The sequence below is a fragment of the Nomascus leucogenys genome, chromosome 3 (genome assembly GCF_006542625.1).
Source record: "Nomascus leucogenys isolate Asia chromosome 3, Asia_NLE_v1, whole genome shotgun sequence".
NCBI lineage: Eukaryota > Metazoa > Chordata > Mammalia > Primates > Hylobatidae > Nomascus > Nomascus leucogenys.
Window position 1 is genome coordinate 88,948,543 of NC_044383.1, and position 13,224 is coordinate 88,961,766.

The 13,224-nt window shown below is 35.6% G+C and overlaps 1 pseudogene; it reads right to left on the bottom strand.

The window, feature by feature from the left end:
• Positions 1-975: 975 nt before the first annotated feature.
• LOC100588013 lies at positions 976-1,922 on the bottom strand (annotated as a pseudogene).
• Between the last annotated feature and the right edge of the window lie 11,302 nt (positions 1,923-13,224).

Sequence of the window (13,224 nt, forward strand, 5' to 3'; positions counted from 1 at the left end):
TTACCCAGTTCCAAAGTCACTGCCACAGTTTTGGGTATCTTCAGAGAAGCACTCCACTCTACCAGTACCAATTTACTGTATTAGTCTGTTTTCAGGCTGCTGATAAAGACATACCCAAGACTGGGTATTTTATAAAGAAAAAGCAGTTTAATGGACTCACAATTCCATGTGGCTGGAGAGGTCTCACAATCATGGCAGAAGGCTAAAGGCACTTCTTACCTGGCAGTAGCAAGAGAGAATGAAAGCAAGCAAAAAGGATTTCCCCTTATAAAACCATCTCGTCTGGTGAGACTTGTTCACTACTTTGAGAACAGTATGGGGAAATTGCTCCCATGATTCAGTTTTCTCCCACTGGGTACTTCCCACAACACATGGAAATTGTGGGAGCTACAATTCAAGATGAGATTTGGGTGGGGACACATCCAAACCATATCAGAGGGAAACAAGTGTTAAAAAACAAAAACAAAAGAACAAAACATGACACTGTGACCTCTCCAAAAGAGATTTTCTTAAGGAAAAAAAAAAATTCATATGATGGGGTTTAAATTAAAACAAGAAGAAAAGAATAAAGTTTAATCAATGGTTTCCATTTTGAATGTGCAAAGAATTGACATGTCCAGGGATAAAATATTACAGAGGAATCCTTTTGATATCAGTTGTATACTATTGATTTGTCAAATTAGGCTAACAGCAGTTCACTTTCAATCACTCAATATTTCAACCGTTTATGTAACAAAATTTATAAAATCTCATCAGCTATTCTTCTTTTTTTAAAGAAAAATGTTAAAAATACTGCTGAATATACTCCACATTTGACAAACCAATTTTGAAAGTTTTTAGTACATATTTTATGTATACTTACTGTGAGTTTAGAAAAATGTGTAATTCCACCATTCGATTCCAACCAACCATAACCCCCACGTCTGTATTTTCCAGCCAGAAGACTTAGAATCCATACTTGAGCTAAAGTCTCATTTAAAACCACTGCCTGACCCTGCAGTTCATTCCACCCTCCATGTTCTACCTTGATTGTTTCTCAGGTCTGCTCCACTTCTACTACAGTTAACAAATCCGCTCTGATTCCCTAAGCTACCTGGATTACCACCAAATCTTCCACCTCTTTCTGTCTATTGCTATTGTGCTTACACTTGCATTGGATATATGTATGCTGATTCCCTTAATAATCAAGTCCTGTCCACAAAGAGACTGGGCAAGCTAAACATCTGCAATGTAAGAAAGTCAAAGTCCCTGAATGGTTTGGAATTGAAGACATCTATCACTTCTCTGCAATGACAAAAGAACTGCTGCAGTTTATCAGAATTCATGTTGTCTGTACAACACCCCACAAACATCTTTTTGCTTCTCAAAGTCTCATTCAGGGTTTGCTTAGAGTTAGGAATTGTAGAGTCACACCATAATCTATCTGTCTTATGTTGCTGTGACATTCTTTCACCTGGGTTTCATATTTTATAAAATAAACAAAGCCAAACCCCTTTGAATAGCCAGTTCTAACATCCTTCTTGACCTGAACCATAAGAATTTCTCTGAAGGTACTGAAACATTCTTTCAGATCGTGTTCAGTTGTTTTCCACGGGAGACTCAACACTACTAAAGCAGATGTTTTCTGGACTACTCTTTTCACTTTTGTGGCTAATGAAGTATCTGTCTTATCCCTTTTTCTGTAGTCATCTACAGAATAGTTAACAACGTATATCAAATTTCCCCAGCCAGCATTGGGGGCATGCAGAATTCCTTCTACCAGCAGACACCCCTAATACCTGAGACACTGGAATCCTGTAGGGAAGCCCACATGCCCCTGGAAACTGGACTGTAACCATGGGCAGCAGCACCGTTCCATCATCTTCTGATGGTATTTCAATGGGCTCATAATTCTCATCTCTGGTTACCTGAATACATGCAGATATTTTTTATTTTTCTGCTATGCCACTGCTAGGAAGCCCAGTAGGGCCACTGAAGCAGCTACAGATCCAAGAGAAGCCCAGCTACTTCTTCTTTCTCAAAAAATTTTGAACCATGTTCCCTCCTGCCCTTCCTTGCCAACCCATGCTCATATACCTCAGAAGCATACCATATGGAATCTTCTGGTTCCAACTTTTTTAACCAAGCCTAAAATCTGGAATATTCATTCATATTATGAAGAGTATCAAAAATGTGTATCTTTTAGCAAATAAAATAGTCATTTGTCTGAATCTACCACATATTTTCATCTCTTCTCATGCTGTATAATGTCATATTTATTTGGATAAATTACATTCAAAGACATATTTTGAGTTCAGTATAACATTTTACTTTTAAAGAATATCCCAGTAAACACCTTGAAATGAATACGGTTAAGTTGTGTAAAGCTTCTCTTAAAAGAATGGTGGTATATAAACAATTCAGAAAGTAATAGATTATTTTATTCTTGAAACAAACTCTTGTACTTAACACCGTTTTCTTTAATGTTATATTTTATTCACAGTGTGACTTCATATTAAGAATTTCTCTGCTCAAATTAGAAGGAAATTAATTTATGTTAATATCAAAATGCATCAATATTTTATTTTGTTAAAGGGAAATTCACTAACATTAACAGCCAAAGCAGGTGAATTATTCCATGATTGACACACTTTTGTACTAATCAGATTATCATTGGGTCATTCAGCACCTCTCACTTGCAAGCTTACCTGCATACTTTCATTAAGGCACCTGAGGAATTTCATACTGGGAATACTTTAGCTAGTTTTATCAGAAAAAAAATATTAAACTGTGCACTCTTATTTATTTACTATTTTCACTCATTTGCTTATCAGTTCTCTGCATATTGCCTCACACAATTTGATGCAAAATTGTGAAGTGGTGAGTTGTGCTTCTCTGTCTTTTAATGTCTGCTTAAATCTTTTTAAAGGGATTTGGTTACTATCTTCACTGAATTATTTCTGGTCAAATAATACTTTCAGCTTGATAAATAGGACTTTTTCTACTTGTATTTTTCTCTCTGTGTGCATGTGTGTGTGAGTGTGTGTGTGTGTGTGTTTAGGCAACTCATATTCAATAATTTATATTTAGTCTTTCTAATAAAATTTCATGTCTTTTGTTAAAAACTCTTTCTACCAGTAAAGTAAATCAAGTAATGAGCTGTGTCCAGTTAAGTACGAGAAGGCCCATTCTCCATCAAACTTTCTAATTTTATATTTTACTTCTACCTTCTCTTTAACAGGGGTAGATGATTTTAAATTATGAACTTATTACTAATTATTCATATAATTAACAATATTATAATCTATGTAGTCAAAGTCTTTTGGATATTTGGTGGCTATACATATTATTTGAGTAAATATTTTATTTTACTTTTAAACTCTTTTATTGAGGTATGATTGAAATCCAAAAAGCCATACATACTTAATTTATACAACTTGATGAGTCTAGAGATAAGTATAAACCTATGAAACTATGACCAAAATCTATGCCATAAACATATCTGTCATCTATTTCCACCCTGTTTATTTATTGTTATTATTATTTTTGTGTGATTAGAGTACTTAACATAAGATCTACAGTCTTAGTAATTTTTATATATACAGTACAATACTGTTAACTATAGACACTATGCTTCATAGTAGACCTCTAGGACTTACTCATCTTGCATAAGTGAAACTTTGTACTCCTTATGTAATATTACCCTATTTCCCTTTCATTCCACCCCCTGGCAGCCACCTTTCTATTATGTGCATCGATTTGTTTGACTGTTTCAAAGTTGTCATAAAAGTGGCATCATGTGATGTTTGTTTTGCCATTACTGGTTTATTTTACTTAGCATAATGTCTTGAAGTTCATCCATGTTGTCACAAATGGCAGGATTTCCTGCTTTTATAAAGCTGAAAAATATTCCACTGTACGTATATATATCCATACTTCTGCCATGAACATTTATGTTGCTTCCATATCTTTTTTATGTAAATAACGCTGTAATTAATATGGGAATACAGATACCTTTTTGAGATTCTGGTTTTAGTTTCTTTGAATATATACCCAGAAGTAAAACTGTTAGATCATATGGTAGTTCTATTTTTAATTTTTTGAGGAACTCCATACTCTTTTCCACAGAAGCTTCAACATTTTATATTTCCACCAACAGTGTAAATGGTTTTACTTTCTTCATATCTTTGATAACACTATTTTGATAATAGCTGTTCTAATGAGTGTGAGATGAGAGCTCGTTGTGCTATTGATTTACATTTCCCCAATGATTAGTGATAGGTAGCATCTTTTTATTTATTTATTTACTTATATTTTTTGAGACGGAGTCTCGTTCTGTCGCCCAGGCTGGAGTGCAGTGGCACGATTTCCGCTCACTGCAAGCTCCGCCTACTGGGTTCACAACATTCTCCTGCCTCGTCCTCCCGAGTAGTTGGGACTACAGGCCCTTGCCACTGCGCCCGGCTAATTTTTTGTATTTTTAGTAGAGATGGGGTTTCATCGTGTTAGCCAGGATGGTCTCCATCTCCTGACCTCGTGATCCACATGCCTCGGCCTCCCAAAGTGCTGGGATTACAGGCGTGAGCCACCGCGCCCGGCCAGGAAGCATCTTTTTATATAACTGTTAGTCATTCTGTATCTTCTCTGAAGTAATATCTATTCAAGCCCTTTGCCCATCTTTAAACCAGGTTGTTTGTTTGTTTTCTATTGAATTGTAGAGAAGTGTCTTATATATTTTGACTGTTAATCCTTTATCAAACGTATGGTTTGCAAATATTTTTTCCCATTTCATGTTTTTCTTTTTCTTCTGTTGATTGTTTCCTTTGCTGTAGGGAAGCTTTTTAGTTTGATATATCGCCACTCATCTATTTTTGCTTTTATTGCTTGTGTTTTTGGTATCATATTCATAAATCATCATAGGGCCAACGTTAAGAAGTTTTTCCCCTGTGTTTTCTTCTAGGAGTTTTTTTCTTCTAGGAGTTTTATGTTTAAGTCTTTAATCCATTTTTAGTTAAATTTTATGTACAGTGTAAGATAGGAGTTCAGTTTTATTCTTTTGCATGTGGATATCCACTTTTCCCGACAACATTTATTGAAGAGACTATCTTTACCTTTTGTGTATTCTTGGTACCCTCACCAAAGATTAGTTTACTCTATGTGTGTGTTTATTTCTGGGCCCTCTATTCTATTCCATTACTATGTGCCTGTCTTTCTGTATTTATGCCAGTATTATTCTGTTTTAATTGTTGATGCTTACTCTCACATAGTAAAGGAAATCCTAGCCAAAATAAATAGACAATAAAAGAAATAAAATGCATCCAAATAAGCAAGAAAAACTAAATTATCTATGTTTGCAGATGACATGATTTTATATGTAGAAAAGACTAAAGACACACACACACACACACACAAACCTGTTAGAACTAATAAATGATTTCAATAAACTTACAGGAAACAAAATCAACATACGGAAATCAGTTGCATTTCTGTACAATATCAATGAGCATCTAAAAAGAAAATTAAGAAAAAATTCCACTTATAATAAAATAATATTGTACAAAATTATTACAAAATCATTCTTAGAAATGTTTACCAATGCCCGAAAACACATATTCTATTTACCTCTGAAATCTTGGGTATTATTCATGAACTTTGTGCTTACAAAGGCCAACCCTTCCATCTATTCACCATCCTTATGACTATGAAAGCCATTGAGATGACAGAAGCATAGAAACTGGAGAAAGAAACCATGAGTTAGCTCTTGTATTAGTCTAGGTAGACTAACTATTATAAAATCAATACCTAACATTCAGAAATTTTATGAAATAGAAATTTCTCACTTGAGCCTCAATCCCATACAGTTTGGAGAGTTTTCAGGACTTAGACATTAGTGATCTTGACTGCTTTTTTCATGTGATTATTTCACTTGTGGAGCCTCCTCCTTCTCTGTGTTTAACCTTCAGAGAGGGAGAGTGTTTAGGGATGAGCACTACAGACTACTTTGAGGCCCAGAAATGCCATATATTACTTCTTCCCATATTCTTTGGGACAGAATTTAGTCACATGATATTCTGATACAAATGTATCTAGTAATAGAAAAACTTCATCACCTTATTATTGGGGAAGATGGTAATGAAAATCTTTAGATTTTCTACACATGGCATGAAACTACATAAAGTCATATTTTTATAGCCCTTTAATGTGTCAAAAGTAAATGTTCGACATTGTCTGTCCAAATAGCATGAACATTAAAGCACATAGTCCCTTTTTTATGGTTAAATGCTTCCACTGATATTTGATAGATAAGATTCGTATAAGTTACATAAATTATCTGTTAACACAGACATCTCTCTAAAGCCAAAGTTCAAATGTTTGAATCGATTCAATGCTTTGAAGACATTTTTCTCCCTCATCAAGCCACTAAGACAATATACCACTTTTCTGACTGCATCATTTAAAATAAAATATGTCAATAAGAAAAGTAAAATTTTCGGGGGCAGGGGCAAGATGGCTGAATAGAAACAGCTCTGGTCTGCAGCTCCCAGCAAGACCAATGCAGAAGGCAGGCAATCTCTGCATTTCCAACTAAGGTACCCAGTTCATCTCATTGGGACTGGTTAAGCAGTGGGTGCAACCCACGGAAAGTAAGCAGAAGCAGGGTCACTTCACCTGGGAAGTGCAGGGAGCCAGGGGACTTCCCTCCCCAAGCCAAGGGAAGCAGTGAGGGACTGCGCTACACACCCAGGGTACTACACTTTTCCCGTGGATTTTTGCAATCTGCAGATCAGGAGATTCCTTCAGGAACCTATACCACCAGGGCCCTGGGTTTCAATCACAAAACTGGGTAACTGGGTAGGGACTGAGCTGCAGTAGTTTTTTTCATACTCCAGCAATGCCTGAAACTCCAATGAGACAGGAGAACCATCTACTTCCCTGGAAAGGGGGCTGAAGCCAGGGAGTCAAGTGGTCTTGCTCCGTGGGTTTCAGTCCCACGGAGTCCAGCAAGCTAAGAACCACTGGCTTGAAATTCTCACTGCTAGCAAAGCCATCTGGAGTTGGTCTGGAAGGATCAAGCTTGGTGGGGGGAAGGGCATCTGCCATTACTGTGGTTTTAGTAGGTGGTCTTCCCCGATAGTGCTAAGGAGACTGGGAGGTTTGGACTTGGCAGAATTCACCACAGTGCAGCAAAGTGACTGGGGCCAGACTGCTCCTCTAGATGCCAGCTGGAGCTCTCCTGTATGAGGTTTCTGTCAACCCCTGTTGGGACGTCTCTCCCAGTCAGGAGGCACAGGGATCGGGGACCTGCTTAAGGAGGCAGTCTGTCCCTTGGCAGAGCTGGTGTGCTGTGCTGGGAGAATCCCTCTTGTCAGGATCAGCTGCTCTCTTTAGAGCTGGCGGGCAGGAAAAATTAAGTCCACTGAACCTGAGACTGCAGCTGCCTCTCCTGCCAGGTGCTCCGTCCCAGGGAGATGAGAGTTTTGTCTGTGAGAGCTCCTGACTGGAGCTGCCGGGTTTTCTGCAGAAATGCCCTGCCCAGAAAACACCGCATATTCTCACTCATAGTGGGAGCTGAACAATGAAAACACACACAAGTTGGGGAACAGTACACACCGGGGCCTGTTGGGGGTTGGGGAACAAGGGGAGGGAAAGCATTAGGAAAATACCTAATACATGTGGGACATAAAGCCTAGATGATGGGTTGATAGGTGCAGCAAACCACCTTGGCACGTATATACCTTTGTAATAAACCCGCACATTCTGTACATATATCCCAGATCCTAAAGAAAAATTAAAACGAAAAAAAAAAGGCCAGGTGCAGTGGCTCACACCTGTAATTCCAGCACTTTTGGAGGCTGAGGTGGGCGAATCCCCTGAGGTTGGGAGTTCGAGACCAGCCTGACCAACATGGAGAAACCCGTCTCTACTAAAAATACAAAATTAGCCGGGCGTGGTGGCGCATGCTTGTAATTCCAGCTACTCAGAGACTGACTTAGGAGAATCACTTGAACCCAGGAGGCAGAGGTTGCAGTGAGCCAAGATCGTGCCATTGTACTTCAGCCTGGGCAACAAGAGCAAAACCCTGTCTCAAAAAAAAAAAAAAAAATTAAAGAAAAAGCTAAAAAAGTAAAATTTTATTTGTAGCAAACAAGATTTATTAACATATTCAATGTTATCCATTTTACGAGTTAAAACTTATAATAATTTAAATCATAATAGTATTAATTTTAGATAGACTTCTGACTTGATGATGGATGATGTTGTTTTGTAGTTTAACAGATAATTTGAAGTACCTCTTAGTGAAGAAATTAAAGAAGAAACTCACTAAATGACATAACCAAGCTATTTAATGCTACTTTATATTATTGCCTGGATAGAGTTCTGAATTCTCTGAATTATGAAATTTAGTACTGGTACCAATAAAATAAATATAATTTAAATTTTAGCTTTCTCCTATATTTTATAAAATTACAATTGATATGATCACTGAATGTACCATTCATATAAATGTGTCTTGGGCTGGAAACACCACAGAGAAACTGATTATTTGCCTTATATATATCTTAAAATGTGGAAATGTCTTTTTCACAAAGGTTTTAATAACTATTTCCTCCCTAGAGATCTCGTCTACTATTTAACTACACAAATTTAATGTTTGCATATCAGTTACTTCAGCTGAGTTTCATGTCAGGCATTTGTTTAGTTTCTACTTAGAAGTTATATTTTCACTGGTGTTTTGTAAACTGTTAAATACTGTACTCAATGATCTTTATGTATTTTGATATTTTAGCAGCCTCATCTCAGGTAAGGTCCATGTTCTAAAATGGATTAAAATGATTTTTTTTTTTCTGGGTAAAGAAAGGCCCCTTTCTTCAGATTTTAATCTTATGTATTTAACTTTGGGAAAAAAAACCCGCCCTTTACTGTATTCGTAATTTCCAGAGGTAAAAGCTTTAATTCTATACTGTAGGTCACATTGGAGGGACACCCTGTACTTGAATTTGACGGCAGTAAAATGATATTCCTTGGGAAATTTAATTAAAAAGTTGAGATTATAAAGAACTTAATCGCATTTCTCATCAAAATATTTCGAATCACTTTTAGCTCATTAATTCTCATAGCACTCATGGGATGTAATTATGCACTCAAGAATATTCTGCGTTTGAGCTCTGTTCGTGGTCATTTGTAAGATCTTTTTATCTACCACAAAGTAAATGTTTGTGATTGTACAATTAATTTAGATTAATTTACATCCACATATTATTTTTCTGATGTTTGTATGATGCTATGTTAAGTTGAAGAAAGGACATGAGACTAAAAATGAAACAAATTTGTGACATTTCTGGTCTTTAGGTTTAGACCTTGCACTGACTCATCAACTCTTACATGTCATATCTGTGTTTTATTATTTTTTGAAGGAATAGATACTAAAAATAATGAATTTGGCATTTATAAGGAAAATAAAATATCTAGATCCTGGTAACTGAATGTGACAGAAACTGTAGTGATAGCAAATCCCAGGAAGGCCCATGTTCAAATATATCCCTTGTATATTCTACCAATAGAAATCTTATCAGATTAATAAACTGTTAAGAAGCAACGACACCGTGGGTGACTCTTTGGCCCTTTAAAATTTAATATAAACTGTCTTAATATAATTGCTTTATTTGGTTTTGAAATAACACCACATTCATGGGGTAGAGTGGGCTGAAGTAATCAATATTGATTTAATGATTGACTGAAATCTATAACAGTTTCTTGATAGTTCAAATAATACAAAGACTTATTTTGGAGCTAGATGGGCAATCAACTGGGGGAATAAAAACAACTGGAAAAACACAGATGAGGAGAAGTATATTAAAAAATATTGAAGGTATCAACCCTTTGCTTCATGCAACATTTTACGTGGAGTCTTGGTAAAGGTTAGTACCCTATTGAAATCTACAGCATGTACTGTCAACTTTTAAAATTCCATTAGTTTAGAATGTAGCAGAATTTAAACTTCTCCAGTTTAAATAAGTCTGTAATCCAGGCTAGCTCAATACAACTTCTTTAGTACTGTCCATAGTCTTGCTGGCCAATCCTCATTCTTTCTTCTAAGAGATGAGTATATAGAACAACTAACATAATAGCTAACATTTTAAGTACATAATGAATACAAGGGAGTTTGGTAAACAACTTGATCTTCTTGGGTAGGTAGTATTACTATTTTTACCTACTGTACATATGAACAAAATAAGTCTTATAAAGGTTGTTTCGCTTTTTCTTGATCACATCACTAGTGAGAGCTAGATTTAGGATTCGAAGATTGTCTAATTTTAGATTTGTCATCTCCTGTGAGTCTCCAACTGTGTTTCATGAACCCAGCAGGATCATCATTATACATATCTTTAGTGATTTTGTAAATTCTTTATGAAATGTTTAAATTTTGTGAGGCTTTTCAGTAATTACATAGATGTACATATAAATTGTAGATCATCTGGGTAACCACTTCAAAAGGGAAAACTACTACTTCGGGTCAATATGCATTTTCATCTAGACTTAAAATCTATTTAGCATCAAGTGCTCCTATATTTATTGTGAAGAAATATTTTAGAGGAGGAAAAAAAGGTGAACATAATCAACAAGTGTTCATCTAAATATGTAAGTAAAGGTGCACATTGTATTATAATGCAATAGATAACTGTTGAAGAAGAATGCAAAGACAATATAACATGCCAAACTCAGAAGAACATTTAGTTTCAGTTAATACCACATTACAGCTCTCAGTTACAGCTCTGTTTGAGAGCTGTAATACATTATATATCACATTATACTGATAAAAATAACTTGAAATTCTTTGCTTTTAGATTTGTTTTGTATGTGTATATATGAAAGAGATTTTTATATATGAATGAAATATATATAGTTGAATGAGAGCTAAAATGCCATTACATTTAATTTTATCTGATGTAATAAAGTGATTAACAATAAAATTTAAAGATTTTTTTTAAATCTAAACATTATTCAAAGTTTAGAAGCACTCATCTGTAAAGTCCAGCTTCAGATACATTCTCCAATTTTCTACTTTTGCTTTATTAGTATTATTTTTGATTGAGACATACTTCATCCCACAGCTGCTAGCAATTTTCTTAAAATGTAACATTTAAGTGATGTGAAGTTATATGAAGGCAGCAAAATTTTAAAATCCAATAAATAATGAAGAAAGTAATGACACTGAAAGCATGCTATTAGTATCTTTTTTTGACATACTCTTCTAGAGTAAGACTTCTGGCAATGTTTTTAAATAGATAAAATGAAAATTGCCGTGTGTGTGGCATAATACGTCTGCCTGCAAGGAGCTCATTTAAGTGTAGTTTTTTTCTACTAAAAATGCAAACATTCAAATAAGGCAGTATAATGAGATGTATGAGCTGTCTCATAGTTAATATGCATATGATTAAGAAATTATTTTTTGAGAGCATACTCTACATTCATGGTTCTATTTCTTCACATTCACTTCTATTTCCCACTCTTGAGTCTAGCTTTTCCCTCAACACTCTAGTAAAATGGTGCTCACTAATACTTTCTCTACTACATTCGATACTGCATTCTTAATAGGCTATTTTATGTACTTATTGACTTCTGCATATCATTTCATCCATTTTACTATACTTCTTGCCACATTCTGTGACCCTAAACCCTTCCAGTATTCTTGAGATATCTTGAAAAGTCCATCTAAGTCTTATTCCTGGGTCCATCATCTTTTACATAGCCCTTGAACATTGATATTTTTCCTAAGGCTTGATTATTAGTTCTCTGTATAAAATCTATAGTAAACCTCATCTATAACCTATGTTCCAACTACTACCCTTATTCCAAAATCCATTGCCCCTGCCGATTTAACACCTTCTCACCTACATTTAGATATTTAGAGAACCTTATAACCATACAAATACAAAAATGAATTTCATCTCTTTCTCCCAGTATTTATTCTTCTTTTGTATTTCTTGTTTCATAATGGCTTGACACCTATTTATTAATTTACTATCATGGCAGTCATCCTAGATTTCTCTTTATCGATTTGTCTCATTTACTTATTATCTAGTCATTTACTGTATCCTGTGGAATCAATATCTTTAATATGTCTTAAGTATATTTCACCAACTTCAATTTTATTTTTTGAGATGGAGTTTTGCTTTGTTGCCCAGGCTGGAGTGCTATGATGCTATCTCGGCTCACCACAGCCTCTTCCTCCTGGGTTCAAGCGATTCTCCTGCCTCAGCCTACTGTGTAGCTGGGATTACAGGCACCCACCACCATGCCCGGCTAATTTTTGTATTTTTAGTAGACAGGGTTTCACCATGTTGGCCAAGCTGGTGTCGAACTCCTGGCCTCAGGAGATCCACCTGCCTCGGCCTCCCAAAGTGCTGGGATTACATGCGTGAGCCACCATGCCCAGCCTTCAATTACATTTTCACTATTCTTGTTTCTGTCTCTAATCATTTCTTACATGGCATCTGTCTGGCAACTCTTTAATTTTTCCTTCATAGTCTATGAGAACAAATTTTTTACAATGCATATTAGACCATGTAGCATGGTTTTTAAGGATATTTTAATGCTTTGCTATACTTTTATGCTAAAGTTTAAATTCCTTAACTTATTTCAGAAGGCATCTCATGACATAATTATTTCCTACCATTCTAGCCTCAAGTGCCACCCCTATCAACAACACTTCTTTGTCCATCTACAGAGATTTAATTGTAGTTTTAGTGAGGGCTTATGATTTTTTTTAAAGTGTGTCTCTCCTCTTGGAACGTTTTTCTTCCCTTGTCTGCCATAAATATTTGTGAGATTATACTTCACCTATCACTGAAAATGAAGCTCAAACACCACCTTCTACTATCTATCTATCTATCTATCTATCTATCTATCTATCTATCTATCTATCATCTATCGTCTATCATCTATTTTTTTCTTTTCCTATGAAGCAAAGAATGAATACAGCTTATGCAATGCCAATCTGTAATGTCTTTTTCTTTATCTCCCTCTTCTGTAAAGAAAAGTATTCTAAGTAAATAGTAACTGCTCAAAAGCATTCTCACTTCTAGAGGCGAGCATGTGTTAATTCTGGCCAATGAGTTGCAATCAGAAATCATATAGGGAGAATTTCCTTCAGGGATATCAAGATAAAACCTCAGGTACAAAGAGCCCTTTACCTTTTATTAAAAAAAATTTTTTTGAACATGGATCAGGACATGGTACGTA